Source organism: Struthio camelus, chromosome 10 (genome assembly GCF_040807025.1).
Source record: "Struthio camelus isolate bStrCam1 chromosome 10, bStrCam1.hap1, whole genome shotgun sequence".
NCBI lineage: Eukaryota > Metazoa > Chordata > Aves > Struthioniformes > Struthionidae > Struthio > Struthio camelus.
Window position 1 is genome coordinate 14,573,134 of NC_090951.1, and position 20,818 is coordinate 14,593,951.

General features: G+C 43.1%; 1 long non-coding RNA gene across 2 annotated transcripts in view; it reads left to right on the top strand.

Moving 5' to 3' along the window:
* The window catches only part of LOC104146348 (uncharacterized), a 45,333-nt gene extending 24,596 nt beyond the window's left edge, over window positions 1-20,737 (top strand). Inside the window, exons 1-4 of one of the 2 annotated variants that reach the window (XR_011143324.1) lie at window positions 76-258; window positions 5,496-5,579; window positions 13,725-13,897; window positions 15,282-20,737. This is a non-coding gene — a long non-coding RNA (uncharacterized lncRNA). Of the gene's footprint in view, window positions 1-75; window positions 259-5,495; window positions 5,580-13,724; window positions 13,898-15,281 lie in introns of those variants that run through there. The other variant, XR_011143325.1, reaches the window with a different exon arrangement.
* Window positions 20,738-20,818: the final 81 nt, after the last annotated feature.

Sequence of the window (20,818 nt, forward strand, 5' to 3'; positions counted from 1 at the left end):
GCATGCGCCTTGCTGGCCGGGGCGGGGGCGGTGCCAAGCGGTGGGAGCGAGCAGCCCCGCCCCGCCCCGCCCCTCGCGCGCCGGCGCGGCCGTTGCAGCACGTGGCCGCTCAGCCCAACGGCCGCGGCGGCGTGAGGAGGCGGGAAGGGCCTCGTGCCGGCCGGACGCGGGGAGAGACGGGAAAACCGTTTTCTGCCGGGGCAGGGGCGCCCCCGAGGGCTGCGGACGGCACAGCCTCCCCGGCGGCCGGCCCGGAAGGTGAGCGGTGCGGCTGAGCGCCCGGCGGCGCGTGCGTGGCCGGTGCGGGTTGTGTGGCGGCACCTGTGCCCTCATCACTGCGCGGGCACGGCCGTTCGCACCCTCTGTTCCTCTGGTGGCCGCTGTTGGTGGTGGCACCTTGTGGTTACGTGGCTTTCCAAGCTGCTGTTTTTGACCAGGGTGATATATGGGGAGTCGCTCCGGGGGCATCGCCAGTCTCGCCAGGAAACGCCCCCTCGAAGCCCCCGGCAGAATCCGCTGCTTCGGCGCGTTGTTCACCGCAGAAGCCTTGTTCAGAGCAGTGAAGCCACTAAAAACACTTCCGTTTGCTTTGGTAGTTTGTTTCTTTCTGACACTTTAGACAGCAATCAAAATTTCCAGCTCTCTTCCCCCTACGCGCTGTACGTTTTCATTGTCAATGCAAACATTTGGAGCTTATTGAAAATTTAGTTCCACCACAAGCTGTTACTGGGGCAGGGGGTGAAAGAAGGGATATTATCTTGTCTCAGATTAAAAACCTTTCTGGGCTATAATATTAGCTTATCTTGAACCAGATAAATTCTTCATGATGTCACTGGATTCTTTCTTGTTTGGTCAAAGGTGGAGTAAGTGAACTTTGTGCCTAATTAAGCAAATTATCTTGATAGATAAGAAACTTCAGGAAGTAAAATAAAGTGAAAAAGTTATGTGATGCTAACAGAGTTAAGCCTATGCATTTTACATAGAATATTTAAAGTTTTATTAAGGAGAGATAATATAATTTTGCTAATTCGTTTCACAAATTCTTATCACTAAAGGAGAGCGTTTGCCAACATTATGTTCTCAGTACAGAGTAAAATTCACTATCAGAAGTGATGGATGGTTTTGTACAGGTTATTGTTCAACACTGAATTATTGTCTGTAATTACTATGTTCTAAAAATCTCAAGACGGTTCCAGGAATGTTTTAAACTCTCAGTGCTTTTCAAAGATGATAAACCCTGATATATGACTGAGTATTGAATTATACATCATCTTTTTCATCTTGGAGAATAAGAACTGAGGCCTTTAGTTGCTGTTCAGTTTAAACTTAAAGAAACCCACTCAAAATTAGTTTTCACACAAGTGATATGCTCTTCAGTATACCAAAAAAAAAAAAAGTCATCTTATTATCTTCTCTTCCACACTGCCAGCTAAGGTAGTAAAGCCCAGTCTTTACCTTGAATTTCAGAGCTAAAGGTAACAAGAGCTTTGGATGTCCTGCAAGGGAGAGCCCTGTAACCAACACCAGCATTTCGGGATTATTGCACTGACTCGATTGCCAGCGAGCCTGGCACTGGGTGGCTGTAGGTTCAAGGGCCCCAAAGAGTATCAGTATCCCTCGTAAATCACAAACGATGCCAGGCTCCAGTTTAGAGGGGGCTCTTCCAGGAAGCCATCTCTAAGATCCAAATGCAAGAAAGAGCATAGAGCGGGGAAGTAGCATTGCTTACCACAGTAAGCAATTGGATTGGATGAAGTTCTATAAAGGAGGACCCTTTTGACATAGGTGATTGTTAAATTCTCCGTTTAGTAAACTAGATAAGGACCAGTTAATATCTTTTATTTCTGTTAGATTTGTTTCTGAACACTCACATTACTATTACTACAAAAGTCATGGGTTTATTTCAGCAGAGATCAAGTAGCGAAAGTAATATTATTTCTAATCAGAGTCAAAGAAACATTCTTACAAAGCAAAATTTGGCCAGCATGCATCTCATAAACTAACACGTTCTATGACTTGACAGAATAAGTTGAGCACCAGATACTTCAGTTATTAGCATGGAGGAGTTTCTTTTAAAAAGCATTCTCAATCATGCCTTCTGTAACCTAGGCTATCTCATTTTCTTTGATCATCCATCACTTCAGTACGATCATGCACACTTGGAGTACACAACTCTTGCTGGAGTACTGATTAATTAGCATCATTCCCATGTTAACAGCATTGGTTTAGATTCTGGATTGCTTTAGATTCACGAGTAAGAAGCGGCAGGCGTCCTCGGCACTTCATCCCTTCAGTCTTCTCCCTCATCCTGTAATTGCTTACACCCATAGATACTCAGCCATCCATTGCCACCATCCTGCAGCCCCCTCACCTTCTTCCATCCCTCATTGCTACTTTTGTTATGCAAATAGCAGGATTTCTCAATGCAGCGTTTGAGCCAAGCCAGTCTGAGCTCCCTCAGTTCCTACTGCCTGCCTTAGGCTGGGGCAGGTCCGGAGCCTCTCTGGCCCCGAGTGCTTCCCACTCCACTTCTCCCTATAACTGTTTTTTTCTTAGTCCCAGCCCTGCTCCATGACCTCTCCAACCATAGCCCTCACTGCCATTGCAGGCGCCCATTCAGGTGTTCCCGAATTCCCAGGCGTTGTCAAATTCTACCATATCCAGATTACACGTGCACACCCAAGTCTGCCCCAGGATCAGGAAGATGCCACTGGCTGTGTGATTTGCTACCTCTGATACCGTTACTCCCTCTCTCCCTAGGGTAAGATGAGGTCTTGTTCTCAGTATGACACAGAGATACTTTGAAACCAGAGCAGCTGGTTTTCCTTGCTAGCGTAATCTCAATTTATGCTGCTCTCTGCTCAGATATGAGGGTTCTCCGAATAAAAAAGCTGTTCATGTTCTTGTCATGGCGTGAATATTGGCTTAGCACGTAATGAACTACTGCTTAGTAAAGGATACGTAAGAGAGAGAGAGAGAAAGCAAGTTACTGAGAGAGTATATAGGAGAGAGGATGATTTTGTAGAGGGCTGCTGTGGAGCACAAAGGCACTAAAGTGATACCTAACAGGGACTGAAAATCTGTGTGTGTGTGTGCATGCGCACGCGCATAAAGAAAAAAAGGGTGCTCTCTCTGGAATATTAAGCATGAGCAACGGCTTGTTTGTATCAAAGACCTCCCAGCAGGTAAGAACATTGACATAGCAAGCAGAGCTCTCTGTTTTGCAAAGCTTTGACTCCTTGAGTTGTCATTGCTATTAAGAAAAGCTCAGTTTTCATGAATGGAGTACCAGGATAAGCACTATAGGTCTTTAGGGCCATATGAGTGCTCCTTCACTGGATTTATGCTGTAATTCCTAAGGCACTCAAGGGATTAATAGTCAAATCAGTGTTGGCAATGCTGGTGTTGTAAATCTAATGATCCAGACTAAACTGGTGCCTGGGGAAGCCAGTCTCTTCCAACAGTTCCATGTCTTCATTTCCCAATTTATGTTTCAATATAATACCTGCAGGAGTGAGATCAGTGCATTAGTGTCTGTCCCAACAAAAACCTCTGAGGCAAGAGGAGGGCGTCTCATCAAATAAACATGAAAAAGAGTAGGAGAAGGAACAGAGAAACCAGAGAATATATAAGGTCAGATACTGTAGATAAGAAAGAAGGAGAACGCTCAGAGAAACGACAAAAGATGGGTGAAATGTAAATATAAAGCAAAATCAAAGTGGAACTATGCAAACCAAAATACGAACAAAATAATTATAATGCTTGTTTCTGAATGTGCAGTATCACCTGATGCTCATGTCTTAGAGCTGTGAAGTTTTTTTTTTTTACTTCTTTAAGTGTATCAGCTTGGAAGTGTGATACACGTTTATAGTGATATAAACCCCTAATATATATTATTTTTACCATGATATAGGTGCCAACACTTGACATTTCTTATTCCATTAAATCTATGCATGGCTTTATTTTTGCTCTCTAAAAATTAGAGAAAAGTATCTGCAAATACAACAACTTATATTGGACCAATATAAGTGTCTACACTAGGTGGCCACATTGCTTTAACTGTATGCATTTTAAATTACAGCCCTGTGATCAAAAAAAAGGAGGGGGGCAGGCTAGGGAGCAGCAGTCTCCTGGGGAAATTTCAGTGAAATGGGAGCAATTATAGAAGGACTTTCAGAGAAGAGTCACAGAAAGCTAAAACTTGAGGTGCAGAGTAACCAAAGACGGTAAGTAAAGATACATGTATGACACAAGTAAAAGATCAGAGTTTTGAAGAACACGTGCATAATTAACAAACTGAAGCTGGAGATGAGCAGAAGTAAGTGATGTTAGCTGATGTGTATAAAAAGTGCCTGGGTTATAATCACTGTTATGCTGATTGTACTTGACACAAGAAATAAATACATGAAGTCTGTAGAGAGAATTTCTCAGCAAGCATTTGAGCTCTCAGGATCAATATATTTTGTTGCTCTTGACCAAATTATATTAGCAGCTGAATTTGGTCCCTAGAAACAACTGTAGTGGTGAAAATAATTTCCATTTAAAACCCTCTGATCCGATTTCCTTTAGCCAAATGTCAAGCCTCTACTATAATTTCCACCTCCTTATCCCACTGTTGTGATCAAGCAGTGCAGAGTCAGGCCTGTGTAAGTACTGCTGCTCTCCCGCTGTCTCCTGCCATCTCTGTCACTCCTCAGCTGCCTTTTCCCAATGTCCTGCCTACATCTCCTTTGAGCCTAGACTGGCAAGAGGCAGAGGTCAGCTATACGCCAACTTTTGTATAGTGCTTAAGCCGACCATAACCTGAATGCTTGGCTTCCTCATACCGCCTATTTGGAGGTACAGGAAGATAGGTGGCTCTGAAGGACCTGTGCTGGTGTGCAAAATTCCTTTGATGACGGTGTTGGATCTTTTGATGTGCTCCGCCTTGATGCTGTAGTCCACAAATGTTTCTTTTCAATATGTTTTTAGAAGTTTTCTGCTTTGCTTTATGAGGTGGTCTTTAAATCATTAACTATGATGAGGGTATTTTTCTCTCCCCCACCCTTCCCCGGCCAAAGAGTATTCTTTCTGGCCGAAGGTCTATGATTTCCTTAAAATTCTAGCTCCTTGTCATCTCAAATGGCAGTTATCACTTTGGTGGTGGAGAGGAGGGTTAGGGAACCTTTCATAAGCGTGAAGAAGAAAAGAAAATGCTTAGAAACATAATTCAAATGTAGGTCAGAAATCAGAAGGCAAATAATAACCCAAAATATGTTTGCAGAAAGTGTTAATGAGTTAAAAGTTGCCTAGATGGGGTTACTTCAATCGCATTAAAACCAAGCAAACAAACAAGCAAGGTTTTTTTTTTTTTTCAGTAATATTAGCATGAGGCCATGGTCTCGTAACTAATACTTGTTTCACTAGAGGGCAGCCCAAGATAAGGATTAGGATGACAAACTCACCTAGGCCAAATCCTGCTCCCCAAAAAGCCTCTCTCACTCCTTGCATTGCAGGTGCCCCTACGGAAGCCAACATAAAGCTGTATTTGGCTGCTTGTCTGCCATGGGCTTTTGAGTACTATCTACTGTGATCATTTGGTACGTATTTCTGTAGTGTTATTATTCAACTCTTTGTTTCAAGGATGCGGAAAAAGTGAAGTTAAAAATTATTTCTCCTTTTTGGAAGAATTTACCTATGTGTGGCTTCTTTTAGCATACAGCTGACATATACGAGCCTTTTTTACATCACAGGAAAAACATCTGTGGAAAGTGGATTTTGAAGGAATTGCCAGTTTTTAAACACTGATCTATTTTTAGATCAAAATAAGAAGCTGTATCCTTAGACTAGTGGAGCAGAACGATGCAGAATTGTAATTACTTAGCCCAAACAAGGCTAAAAAGGCAACATGTAGTCCCCAAACCAGCAGCGAGCAGTCAGTGAGCTGAGTCTCTGGTAGATCGCACTTGGTTTCCCTTGCATGCTGAGGAAATCACGTATGAGTCAAACACGCATCACGATGAGCGACACCACTGCTACTCTTTACCGGCTTGTATTTCCCAGTTACTACCAGCATTCTGCAGCCGTGAATTATTTCATTACAGTCTGTCTTTCCGTCATTAATTCTGCTGTTCTTTGAATCTCATTTAGATCTTACCTAATATTGGACTCTTAAAACATGATTAACATTGGCTTATATTGTGATAGGTGCATATGACGCAAAATGAGTATTAAATAAAACTGATGATAAACTAGAAGATAATAGTCGTAGTAATTATAGCAGATTGAACAGTTTAATGTTGTATTTCATTTAGTCTTGGTTAAACTACATAAAATTAACATAATTCATTAAAAATTAAAAATCAAATAAAAAGATTATTAGACTCAAAAAGCAATTATGATCGATTTTCATCAAAAAAAGTGTATAGACTTTTTTTCCAGAAAACAGTTGTCAAATTCTGCAAGCCTGTATGAAATGGTTTGGTTGCCTTGACTTTGTACTTTACCAGAGATAAGTTTTGGCTAAAAAAAAAAAATGTTGCTGCACTCTATTTGCGATAGAATGTGAGAGAAAAACGATTCCTTAAAGTACTTCATGGTACAATACTGCAGCTGGTTTTTTGCTGCAGTATTTGTGCATCCCCTATCAGCCAGGGCGGCTACTGTGCTCAGCGCTCCAGGGCCACAGACTGCTCGGGACAACAGACAACAAGCTCCTAAAAATAAAAGCGGCAGGTATGTTTTATGCAAACTCACCTACAACCCGAGAGAAGCAGCAGGAGACGGGCAGGTAGAAGCACTTCCCACGCTGGAACTGTGTTAGCTAAGCTGTGCATCACCGAACTATCTTTTGCTACATTTCCCTGAAATGGCTTTTGCACTGGGGGCTTGGGCAGGGCGGCGGCAGGGAGCCCTCCGGCTCGGTGGGCGCCTCCGTTCCCGCGGGGTGCTGGCGGGAGGGGCGGCCGGCTCCTGCCGTGCCGGCCTGGCTCCTCGGGGGGCAAGGGCCTTCTGTAAGGAAGCGGCATGCTGCACAGCTCCAAGCCAGCTCCAAGCCAGCGCTTGAACTAGCAGCACACCTGCGACATGGAATTAGGAATTGAGAAGAAGTCCCGAGAAATTTGAAAAGGTTCGTTAATTAAATAAACAGATACATATGCCTCGTTTTTCCTCTGTAACGAGGCTGCTTTTTCAAAGGCATCACTCTTTGGCAAGAGCCTGTTCCTGCCAGACTCTTTCAAAGTAATACAATTAGACTGTCAGGAGTGAACCATTCTTTTTAATGAACTAAGTCAGCTCTCTGACTGATGAGATGCATCTCTAAAGTCCACACAAATGACGGCCTCATTTTTTTTAAGGCACTGAGTATTTTTACGTCCCCCCGGTTTGAGTGTGCTTGTCACAATGTGCCAGTACACGTTTACTCCTGCCCGTTCTATATGCATGTCTCCACAAAGTCAGGTAGTGACCCCGCCTCAAAAACAGGTGAAAAATATTTGCCTGTTGAAACTGGGCCTAACAAGACTATCAACAACAACAAAACCCTCAAGCCTTTTAAGGATTTTGTCTATTTTAAAAGCTAAGGATTTTATTTAACTGATTGTCATACAACTGCATGATTCAAACGAAATAGCCCCATGAAGGCCCTTTTTTGCCACAGTAACCCTGAACCAAAAGCGTACAGTTCTGCTGACTGTGATAATAGAAGATTAATAGACATCTTAACCACTCAATACGGAGTGGTGAGTTGTTAGGCACGTTACTTAAAATAACCCCTAACGCTGTCTGTGGCTGTGCTGATAACTATGCCTCTCGTGCAGGCAGTATAGCTTTTTAATATGCTTCGTTAACACGTTACCTTTTAATAACCAAATATAACGTATGTCGCCAAACAGCAGGAGGAATTCAGGCAGATTTCAGTCACTGCGAGCCAACTGATCATACTAAGCTGTGCGGGCGGGAATCTTTCTGTGTTTCCACCTGAAGTGTTCATATATGGGAGACAGAAAATGAGTCAAAGCGTCTGATGGTTTTGATTCCCAGATAGGACTTGACTTAATTCCCACTGCAGGCAGGGGCTGTGCGAGAAGCGGTCAGCTGCTAACGCTTTAAAAACATGTATGTGCTCTCCTGATACCTAATGTGGTTTCTTCTGAATGGCCAGTGTATGATGGAGCAGCAAAGGGTCAATGCACCAGTATTGCCTTGATAGTTGGAAAAAATGCCCCCCCCCCCAAAAACCCTGTCTGTAGTCAGTGCTATAAGAAGTCATTAAAAAAAACAATAACCTTGTTCAATATAAAACATTTTGTCCAATCTGCTAAGCTTAGAGGGTGTCCGGTGTCTAAGGAGATAAAAGTAGTAAGTGCAGATGCAGTTCTGGAGTGAGCTAGTCTGTCAGGTTGTTAATTAAACTCCCCTCTCAGGAAATGCTAGAAGCTAATAGATACCCACGGTGATGACAAGTCCTTTGCCTCAGCAATATATGTTAATTTTAGCATGAGCGTAATTTATACATTTTGTAGTGGAGCAAAATGGGGGGGGGGGGGGGCTTTTATCCTGCAAATGATTTTTTCAGGAGGTAGAGATGATCATGTTATACTACTTAAAAAAACAGAATAGCAAGTGAGAGAGAGAAATGTTTAATTTAAGCAGAGCCTTTAAACAGAATTAACTAATCGGAGACTTAGAACAGATCCGAACCATATTTGCAGACAGCTGCCAGGGGATCCTTTGCTTTGCCACAGCTCAGTAAGCACAGAGTGCTAGTTAACAAATAGCTTGCGCTTGCTTCACTTCTATGTTAGGGTGGTTTAAAAGGATTTCTGAGAGTTACGTTGGTGTAAAATTAGGACTGCTGCAGTTGCGAATCACACCTACAAGAAAAACAGCTGTTACATGCGACTGCTGGAAGATTAAGGCTGCTTTGGTAGCTGCACAGGGAAAGTGCAGTGAAGGACTGACTTGTACATAGGCCTGTGCCTGTGATCAATAATGTGCTTTCATGTGCTAGCTGTTCTCTTGGGGGCAATGATTAATGCTTTGCTCAGTACCACGGCAGCTTTGGCAATTTGGCACTCGTTATTAATAGAGCTACTCCCCCCCTTTTTTTTTTTTGGTGATTAACCCATTCTGGGAGAAAACTTATTCTGGAACCAGTTAGAAATTTGGGGGGGGGGGGGGGGGGCACCTGATTGCTGCAGGCACAGTGAAGTCAATGTGAGCCCGTTATGTGTACGTACATACACCCCCCCCCCCCCCGGGGTGTGTGAGGGGGAAACAACAACAACAAAAAAAACTCTCCCCGAGGTCATTTTTGACCCTTATGTCCGGTTTCAATCAACTTTGTCGTAGACATCAAACAACATCCATGCAACATGCAACATCCCTCTGCAGCTTTTATGAGACTAGCTGGCTGGATTAGAGGCTAGATGTGCCATTAACACTGCACTACCTCTTTCCTCTGGTGAAGCCTTTTCATAGTGGAGTCTAATAGATGTCCCAGGAACCTCCCCCCCCCCCCCCCCCCCCCGACCTGAATTACCAGGAAAACAGGCCCCAGTGGCGCCACAGAGCCTGGCCCCACTGAGGTTTGCTGGGTGCGTGTTTTGGTGTGTGCAAAGCAACTGCACAGGCCCTCCTCCACTGCCGGCAGCACAGAGAGCTGCTGCTGGGTGCCTGACATCTCCGAAAAAAGCAGCGCGTATTTACACTTCTGAGTGTGGCATTAAGGGAATAACTATATGTATTTCAACACTGATGAGCATACTGCAGCACAGCAGGTTTCTTTCTTAAAAAAAAAAAAAAAACAAACCTCTGATCTGCAGAATTATCAGCATTGAGGCAGCAGAAGGAAAACAGATTTTCCTTTATTTTCTTCTACCTTTGAGGAGGAATAGTCACTCCTTCAGTGTGATCACAGCCCATTTGCCCACACTGCTTTTTGATTTTTCTGACCTACATTTTTGGTACAGTCACAAGCAAGAAGCGTTTCTTTTCAGTGCCTAGCGCAGTCAGTCCACGGGTAAAATTTATATTAATTAAAAAAAAAAGTTCCAGTTGAATTCACATTGTGAAATTAAGGTCCATTTAATGCAAAATAGAAACCGTGGCAGGTTTAGCTCAAGAAGGATGATAATGACGTCTGTTGCAAAGTGTATCCAGCAAACATTGTCAAATTTTTAAGTGTCTATAGAGTATTTTTCTTTATATGATTCTGCAAAAAGAATAAAACCGTAACAAATGTACGCCGCTCTGAAAGCAGGCTTGAGGCTTGCTCTGGTATGGAAATTGCAAGTGGCGATACTATAAATGGTGTCTCAAACGCTGACTGATTTCAGAGCTGTGAGCTCTGTCCCTCCCTTGTTGTGGCTGAGGACCGAGGTTAGTAACCTTCACGTCGATGCGCGTGTCCCCCCCGGGCACGTCCTCGCTGCGCTGCCGGCCAGGGCAGGAACTGTTGTGGGCAACGAGTCCCACAAGGGCTGCCCTGCCGATGTGCCTTGCTTTCAGCCACAGTGCTGATTCCTCAGAAGGCGCCTCTGTTATTTTGTTCCAGACTGCAGCTGTCAAAATGCACATTTTTATGGCAAACAGGGCTGCTATGAGCTTTTCATAATCATACTTTAACTATGGTATGCTCTTGCCACTGTCTGAGGAGATAAGCCTTTTACTTTGCCTTCCAGGCATGGCTGTGTTGTCCTTCTGCCTGTGTGCTGCCGAGGAAATCCATTATTAGTGTTACCAGACTGAAGGCAGTTGGGCTAGAAACAGAAGGGGAAGGGTTTGCAAGCCCCTATGTGCACTCGGGTGTAAGGGCAGTGGGAAACAAGGCGAGGAAGTCAGCAGAGCCTGTCTCATTACGGGGGGGGGGGGGGATTCCTCTTTCAGGGGGCTGACCCTTCTGTTGTAATTGAGCCCTCCCTGTAGCACTAGGAATTACCTTATGGCCCTTCAAAATTATTAAATTACTGGAGACCTCCACGAATTTTAAGAGACTTTGGGGCATGCCCTGTAAAGTGCATCTCTTTTTGGACACCACTGAATCCTAACAAGCCCTTCTTGCCTAATAACCCCAGCATTAAAAGAGCGATCATGTTTATAGATTTCTTCTAGTGAATTAAAACAACCAAAAAAAATAATACTAATACTCATTTCCACATTGTCTTTCATGTAAAACCACCAGGCTCCACAGTTGCCCCATTTTGCCTGGATGAGCAGCATTGTGGATGGCTGCTCACAGCTGAGCAGGGTCAGCCAGCTTGCAGGAGGTACGCCTGGGCAAGGCTGCCGGGGCAGCGGTGCTGGGCACACGGGGAGGTGAGAAAAATAGTTCAGAAGACTCCTAGACCCGGTTCTTGGATGTAAGCAGGGATACTGTCTTGCAGTTCTGGGGGAAGTTCTTGGTGAAAATACATTACCTGAAGACTGCAGCTTCAATTCTGCTTTGGTTTGGTAGCACCAAAACAAAAAAAATTTCTCCTGGAACGGAGATGACCACCAAGCAAAGCTGTCTGACTCCTCCTCTCTGAGCATCGGAGGAGGTGTTTCTGCCATCCAGCGTCTAGTGCATCTTCACATTGCAGCATGGCCCTCACTGCAGCTCCACGCTGAGAGGGTGATGCTGCCAATAGCTGAGTGTTTAAAACTAGCTGAGCCTCTCCCATGCCAACGTGATTTACTGAACCACTAAGCTATTGGGTCAGCCTTGTAAATCATTTTAATTATTTCACTAAACAGGTTGTGGAAATAGATCAGTAGAGAATATGGCATTTAGGCTTACAATACTGTGCATTCATTATAGGAAAGAAATTAACTGATTTAGGAACTAACAATAACTGAAAACAACAATTTAATGGAAGCCTTCCAAGCCTGCACTTTGAGGGCAGGAGCCAGGTGTGCACAGTCTACCCATTTTAATCTCAGTCAAGTAGGCATAGCAATTTTTTTGACTCTCAGAGCGATGCCAGTCAAGTAACTTGCAAACATTCAGCCTCCCATATATTACATTAAAGTAAAACAAAAAAACCCACCAGTCAACAACCATTCTTACATATTGCCAGGGTCACATAAACCAGGCATATGTAAAAGTAAGGAAATACATTACAATGTTATAAATTTGTGGGGGGGGAGGGGGAGGTGTCTTACACAGACGGGTCTACTTTACACTTGCAATTGCTATTTCTGTGAGACCCTGGTTTGTGCTGGTGGATTTAAAGGGCACTTACTGCTCTCTAAAACGTTAGGTTTTTTTGGTCTCAAACATGGATATTAAATATACATATGGAGATTAAATGTAAATATATATACAATATATTTAAAAAGAGAGCAGAAGAAAAACAAAACAATCTTAATCTCCCCGGGTGGTAAAAGCCAGGTGATAGCACACAGTAGTTAGGGTCAGCATTGTTCTATTACAATTATTTAACTGTAGCTAAACTAAATTTTTTCCCGTGTCCCAAGTTTCTTAATGCACGCCCGATAGTTACCCGTGCTGTTAAAATATTTTCTCCTGAAATAAGTTCTACATTTGGACTTTTTAATGTCTTATCAGCTAATTGACTAAGTACCTTGAACCAAACAGGCATGACTGTGGGCAGAATTTAAGCTGCAATAGCAGCCCATTAAATATCGTTCCTATGTCACCTGCTCTTTTGAAAGCCTGCAGCCTACTGATAGGCAGTTGTCATATTAGCTATCTCCATTCGGTGCTGTGCAGGGAAAGCTAAGCTTTTCTTTAAACCCTCAGGCTAGATAGCATTTGAATTAGGCACCGCATTGTACCCCAATTAGCTAGGGATGCATTGTAAAAATGAGCATCAGTGAGTTTATTTGGGAAAACACCTTATTTTGCCATTTGGTTCAGCACATGAAGGAAGAACAAAACAAAAAACAAACAAACAAAAAAAAAACCACCCTTTTTTTTCCTCCACTAAGAAGAGCTTGTTTTAGAGCAGAGTGAAACTTGGAGCCATGGCAAATATTGCTGCTCTGCTTTTTCAACTGTCTACTTGAGCTCCATCTGGCTGTTTTGGGACCATAGGTGCTGCTCAAATAAAAATAGATGACTTCAGCACAACTGCAGAACTGACTGAGCACATTCCCTGTGCGGACGCTACAGCACGGCTGTTTCCTACTTGAGAGAAACCACAGCTAGTAAATTCTACAGTGTCCCCAGGTGACCAGCCCCCTGTAGCTTCCTGCACCACCTCCCCGCCTCCCTTGCCATCTTTTAATTGCACTTCCAGCTATAAACAACAAATCGGAGGGATGATTTTTCCCAAGCCCTGGAAATGCCAGCAGCAACAGATGCGCACTGAATCAAGGGGAATGTAATGGGTGACCCACATGGTGTTTTCATGGCAGTGAACACGAGCAGTGCTTTCTCTAGCACTGCTCTGCTCGAAAAACTGCCATGGCGACGTTTAAATTACCCTTGGGTAATAATGATCCTAAACTCGGTTGACTTTTCCATGTCCATTTATGACCAGACCGACAAATACTTTCCGTACACTGCAAAGCTCTATGTATTTGCTTTTGAGATGGTTTACTTAGTGCAATGCAGTAGTCTAGCCACAAGTAGCATAAGACGACCTACCTGGTCTCAAAATAATTGACCCTTGGGTTAATAATTAGATCTTATGCTCTTGAAAATATTGAAAAAAGCTTAATTTCCCACTTCTGACACTGTAGCAACCTGGATTCACTGTCATTTGCTTGGTCTTGATTTTTAAATCTTGTTACAGTTCAGATTTTGATAGCTGTCCAGTGCGCGTGTGTGTTTCTTAACTACGACTTGCTTGGGTTTGAGCTTCCACAAGTCTGGAAGCAAAGCGAATCACTGTTCCTTATCTGTCTGCATGCTAAAAAAGCTGCCCGAAGGCCAACTCAACAAACCCACAGTAGGCCTGATGCACTGGTATGTACTAAATTTTGTTTTCCTGTCTTGCCAAACCTGGCTCATCTCCCTGGAGATTAAAATGCCAGTATTATTATTAAATGAGGTCACATACGAGATTCTACTATCTAAGGAGTTCTGCTGTTGACTTCAGTGGGACTAAAAGCTAACTAGGAATACAAAGTTATTAGCTCAACCAACAACTTAACTGTAAACTGAGGTTCATTTTAACTAGGATTGCAGTTAGCACCTTGCTGTGCATTTAACCTTAGACTTTCATTCTACTGTACTACAAAACTTGAAATTATATCCAAGCACTCTATAAATGGATTACACTATAATCATTATTTGTAGCACCGAATATGTTTTTCTGTATTGCACTGAATTAGCATAAATGAATCACAAGTGTGAGTGTATTTGCTGAAGAGCATAAAATAACTGATGTTTCCTTAATCAAATTGTAAGTTATTGTCTCATTTGATTTTGTTGCCTTTAACTTCTCTTGCACACTTTCTCGAGTGCTACATTTCCATCACAGTAATCAGTATCACGGACAGACATAGTTTGGGCTAGAGCATCACTCAGTACAGTTATTCCTTGGCCTGGCACAGACACAGATTTGTACAGTATGTCCTTGTATGAAGATTTAGCAGCCTTCCCAAGCAAACATAGCTTCCAAGCTCACACACTGCTTAACTTGTTCATGGCAAGGCACGTGGACTACGCATTTCCTGCTTTCCAAGCCTCAGAGCGATATATGATCGTGTGTGATACAATAACAACAACGTGGAATGTTTCCTCTTACAGCCCATTATGCACAAAGTCCCAACTCCTGTCAGAGATGCTGGATTACTTGCCATAAAAAAGGAAGGCAGTGTTTTTAAATCCTTAGGCAGCGATCTCTTCAGGAACACGGAGCGGGCAGCTTTTCCCTGTACTCGGGGGCAGCTGCTGCACCTGAGTAAAGCTTGCGAGGCTGGGCTGCCCACGGGGAATGGCGAGTAAGAGGTTTCCCGAGTGATTTAATAAATTCACCCCAGTAGTGATTTCACAGGCGCCACAACTTTGCAAAGGGCTGGAGCGTGTCACACAGCTGTGAGCAGAGTGGAAAGACGGCATCGGCCTTCCTTCGCACCTGCTCAGACAGTGAAAGTTTTATCGCTGCTGGACAGGCCACAGGTCTGAAAGCCAGGCCGCGGCACCCCTGCAGACTGAGTACTTGTACAGTCACCTGCTCCTATGACAAGTTGTGAACAGGAAGTAGCCACCTACCCGTTATACCACTTTCAGTGGGAGGGGATCCCAGAAAGCTGGGGGTGGGGGGAGCAGTAGCTCACATCATTGGTGATTTTCTAGAGGCCCCACAGGACTAATCCTCTGAGTGTATTTCTTCTGCTTTCTCCAGTTCCCCCCAGCACTATCCTCAGCAATTGGACCTGGCAGCTTGCTTCAAGAGGCAGAGGCTGGTTTCTCATGCAAAACCTTTGCTAGCCTAAAGTGACTTCCACCTGCCATTTCGCTGCTCTTCCTCAGCCGTACGTCAGCTGGCCCAGCCTGGCCCCACAGCCTGCTGCGCGGCGGCGGGGAGGCTACAGGAGCGCTGCGCGGCAGTGGGCGATGCAGGTGTGGGCAGTGCCGGCACCGAGGGCAGTGCCATGCCACGACGCCTGTTGAGAAGGATGCATTGATGGGCAAAAGGGTGGAGTACAGAGGGGAAAGAAGGGGACTGTACTGTTGTCTGATGCTCTTAAGAGGGCAGATGAGCCAAGGGATGATTTAGCCGCTGGCATTTCCCAACATAAATGGGTATCAAACCTTTTGCTAACATTTGGCCAAGCTACTCATAACTCGTTCATAGTGACCCTCTGTGTTGCTCTTCATGGGAGGAGAGGAAGAGACAAACACATTGGGGGTGTCAAAGGTAGAAGTCTTCAGAGTCACAACAAGGACTCTCCTCATACGTATCCAGATAATACAAAAATTCTTCCTGTAGGGCAGATGACACATTTTTTTAAACTGCAAAGACATTTGATTAATGATGTACTAACAGGTGTCAGTCACTTGGATCAACTCTGACAATTCTGGAAATAGTGAAATACAACTGTCCAGAACGGTAAGTAAATAAATTGCAGTATATACATTAAAGAGAGACTCTGCCATGGAAATATAGAACTAAATCTTGTGTTTACCACAGAGTATAAATATAGAAGCGCTCTGTTTACAAAAAAAATACTAAGAACTATTATAAAAATCACAGTAATTGAAAATAAGAAGTATTTTAGTAATTTTGCCAAAGCAGCTGACTTTTAACAGGCTGAATATCAACTCCTGTCTAGACACTATGCAGATCACCCTGAAGACAACCCAGAACGAGTCATGATACTCCCACTGGATTGTCAGAGCTGCTGAAAACCCCGAGAAATATTTAATAAATCGAGAATTCCTATTCTAGTTTAAAAACAAAAACAAAACACAAGACTGCCTGACAGATTTTCAAGGAACATGACAAGAAACTCCAAAAATAAGAGCCCATTTTATGTGGTCATCTGGTTTTTCCATCCTGTGTTAACACCCCCCCAAAGACATTTTATTTGTTGCTTCCTATTTCAAGGCTATTATAAGTTAACTGAAGTTGTATATGGATTTGTTCACGGAACAAACTAAATAGCTTAACGCCCCCTTCCCCAACTTCTGCATCTTTCCCGGAGTAAATCCAAGAAATGTCTTATGTAATTCTCTATTGAACTTGGTAATTTTATAGTTTTTTATAGCGACCTTGTTCATTTCCTTTGTAGTGAACTACAGAGGAGTTTCCATGTGAGATTTGAAAAACATTTTAACAATAATAGGAAACCTTATCTATAGATAACAAACAGGGAAATCCCTTAACTAATTCTGCAGCATGGTCCTCTTCAATTTGACTCTTAATTTAACTGAGATTTGTTTAGCATGTCCATAATTGTTAGAATTAAAAGGCTGGCAGTCACCCGAGGTAAAATAGGAGAGTTCAATCCATTCATCAACATTGGCATGCATCCTTAAAGGAGAAAAAGGTCGTCTTTTTCAGTGCTTTCTTTGGATTGTCATTGATGCATGCATCGGTATTTCAGCAGTCTCCCACAGCCATGTAACACGTTTTTCCTTACCCGGCAGTAGACGTTGACAGGGTCCAATGGCGGTGGTGTCTCCGAGGGCCAGCAGGTCAGCCAGGCTGGAGGGAGCTCGCAGCACACACCCCAGGCCAAACAGGCCTGGGCCTTCCACCTCCTGGGAAGGAACTGGCTATTCAAAACAAGCAGTTTGCTTGGTACAAATTAATAGTCTCATAACAACCCCCTCCAATCAATCAGTCTTTGCTAAAAGCATTAATTAAGACTAACATTTTTGATCCCATCAATTTTCTGTTCTTTTCTTATTAAATAGATGTACTAGGGACGTTTGAATAACTGCCTGAAGTTTGAGGATAATGAATAAATGAACTTTGCCAGCCTCTGGCTAAGCATGAAATTTACTGTGTAGTAACAAATACAGCAGAGGCAGCAAATGCATTAACCTAGTTTTGACACACAAGTTTTGGAGCATAGTATTGATTTACTTACTGATTCTAAGTGAGAAGAAGCTCCAAAACGTTTTATGCAGGAAATGCGAAACATATTCAGACAGCCTTTTGCATTCTCCATCACAGAGTCAACGAACACACACTCTTGCCCTTCTTCCCTTCAGTGGGCCTCTGGCCCTCTTGCCCTTCATAGCAATATTTTCAGGGTTGCAAGCTTTATTTTCCTTGGGAGTTATGCCAGCAAAGGAGCATAAGCAGGAAATAGGTAATTTTGCTTTTTTACTGGGTCTTGCTGGGGCTTGGTGTTTTGAAGGTCATCTGCATGCTATAAAAACTGCTTTTGTTTCATGTATTTTTTACATGTGCATGGATCTAACATCAGCTATGTTACACTGTTTTTAAATCCATTCATTTTGGATGAAATCCATTAACTTCAGTGAATTTATACCAGCTTAACCGTTAGCAAAGCATGGCTGATGGTGCAGACTGGAAATATGGCAAGAAAAGGTGCAAAGTTCTATTGATTTTTTTTTCAGGAAAAATGTGTGTTTCCCTATGACTGTATTACAGCTGACTCAGCCTTGGCCCCTGATAGCCATCACTCATGCTTCCCAACTCAGCTGCTTCGGTGGCCTGGCTAGGAGGAGCCATTAAACATGCCGTCCTCCCGTACAAGTAGCCGAGGCACTCTGCCCACGTGCCCCAGCATGCCGACTTCACACAGCACCTCAAACACGTACCCAGCCTACCACTGGCTCTTTTTTCTTGGACTTTCTGCCCAGCTCTCGGTGACTACAGGAAACACAAAGCCTTTGTTTGTACAACTGTATGGTCCAAGCGCTTATTCCTAATAGACTCTGACAGCACACACCACGAGGAATGCTGCGATATATGAAAGAGCAACATTTGCCACTAGCCTCTGTCCGTTAAGAGCAAAAACTCAGTCTGCCCTTTGTAAATATAATCAGCAGAAGTGAAGCATTTGCCCTTTTCACAAGAAAGAACACTCTCAGAGGCAGACAGAAACGTTCTAGCAAAAATCCTTAACACATTCAAAAGGAAAAGGCTCTACATTCTCTGAATTTTTCCATCAGAATATTTCTCAGTCCTCAAGGACTAAATAGTCCAGGAAAAGCTGCAGCCTCCTTTTTAGGTGGTTAAGTCCTCTGTACTACTCAAATATTGGGCCAAACATAGACTGTATTCGGTGGGGAAAAGCCAAAGTGGTCAAAACGTGGAAGCCAAGGCCCTAAAATCTGGAGAATTCATTCTGCAGGTTTTGGAGGCAGAAATAAAGTCAGGGTCTTAGAGGTAGAGCCAGGTTATCTTTGCAATCTGCTCCCTTGTTGAAGTTATCCTGTGGGCTGGGAATGAGTTTTCTCGGCATATGGTGCAGTTCTTCATGGAAGAAAAATATGCCTATTGCTCTTGTTAGAAGAGATTTTTTTTCATCAAATCCTTACATTATTGTTTAGTTGTTCTGAGATTTTAGAGTGAATTGGAATATAAGAATTGTTATTCCTACAGTAGCACACTTAATTCTGATCTCAATAAAGACAGAACATTATTCTTAGTAGCAGACTTCTTAGTATTTTTTCACCCTTAACGTAAGTAAAGTCTAAAAGACCTCGATCGTTCTGCTCCTTCAACTGCACACGAAAAAAACTTCTAATTTTCTGTCAAAAGCCCAACGCAGACAACAGTCTACCGTCTAAAGGGAAGGGCAGATGCAAGATGATGTATTCCATACCGTATCTTCTGCAAACCACACAATATGCAACTCCATGACATAGCATCCTGTGTAAGTGATGAAAGAGAAGTGTCAGAGCACAGTACATGATCTGTCCGCGTTATTTACTAAAGTGCTGTGCTGAAGCATGGCTGTAGTTGAGTAAAAGCATAACTGCTTCTAGGCAGACAGGCTGCACTGCTTGAAGCTCGAGCTACTTATTTAGTTAATTGTTCCCTCCTTTTTTCTTCTTCCTCCTGTAGGAATTTTTGTTTCCCTCCCTTAGAAGGCAGATGAGTCACTGAGAAACATACGCTGCCCTTGAGAAAGAGAAGCAGGGATGACAAGCTCAAAGGACTCGCAGTTAAAACCCAAGCAGGTTTCACTTTCATCACCAGCCATTTCAAAGATTAGAGCTCTTGTGGCATTAAGAGACTCCACACATACTTCCACATTTGAGAACTTGTTGAAGGACAGTTATTCAACATGAATTAAATGTCTGTATTAATCTAAGCAGAGTCCGACATTCAAATCTTCTTTTTTTGCACCTCTTTTCATTTCACATTATAAAATGTGCTCCCATGCACTTATGTAAACAAGAAACTTTTTCTTCAGCATCCTGCACTGTGATGCGCTTCCAGGCATGGGACAAACATTATCCCCATGTCCTTTCAAGGAGCAATTCTGCTTTTTGTGGGATGATTATGGGACTGTTCCCCAATCTACACTATACTACAGAAGGCTTTAAGGGGATGAACACTATATTATACAGATTTTATCACCTTTGAACCCCCCCCATAGTGAGTTTGTCCCAGTGCACAAGAGCTTATTAGCACAATGTAGTAGCACATATGAAACACATTTGAGTTTTGTCACTCAGTGAGATGTGTGCAGCACAAATCCCTCTCTGTGACTGGCAGTCCTAAAAAAAGCAAATTCTGACCATCTGAGAGATTGTAAATCCCTTTCTACCCTCCCTCATCCTACCTCTCCCATCTGAGAGGACTCAGGTGCAAGGTGCGATGAGATGGGTGCTCCCTGCTTTTGCTCCACTGCATCTGCTGACAGTGAAGCCTGCTGGCTCCACAGCTGTCAGTGAAGCATTTCCACAATTAAGGTCCTTTTTAAAGTGCTACGTAAATGAAAGGATAAGAATCACAGTGAGACAGAGGAAATTTCAAAGTACTTCACTAAATTCAGCTAAACAAGAGCAGGTTTCTTTAACAAGCCATCCCCGTTACCTTATTTAAAAACAAGCATTCTGGAATAACAAGTAACTGAACTGCAGAAAAAGTAACAAGTAACTGTACTGTAGAAGAAAAGCCTTTTGCTTCATTAACGGAGAGATTAATTCATATTTTTCCCCAGACTGATTCATCTTTTTTCAAAGAAGGCTGGAAAAAAACCAGAATAACTTACCTTGAAAGCTGCACGCTGTTAAGCTGTCCCTCTGCCTAGATACTGTATTAATTGCACAGAAATAATCGATATCGCCACAGTAAAATTTATCCATACTTTATGACTGCCAGTCAGACACATCAGCACATTCTGGTGCTGGATTTGGCAATACATAGGTGTGGATATTAAATAACTAATTTCAGTTTTATTTTGTCTGTCATGTACCCATGCTTCAATTCTCTGCTGTGAAGAGTCA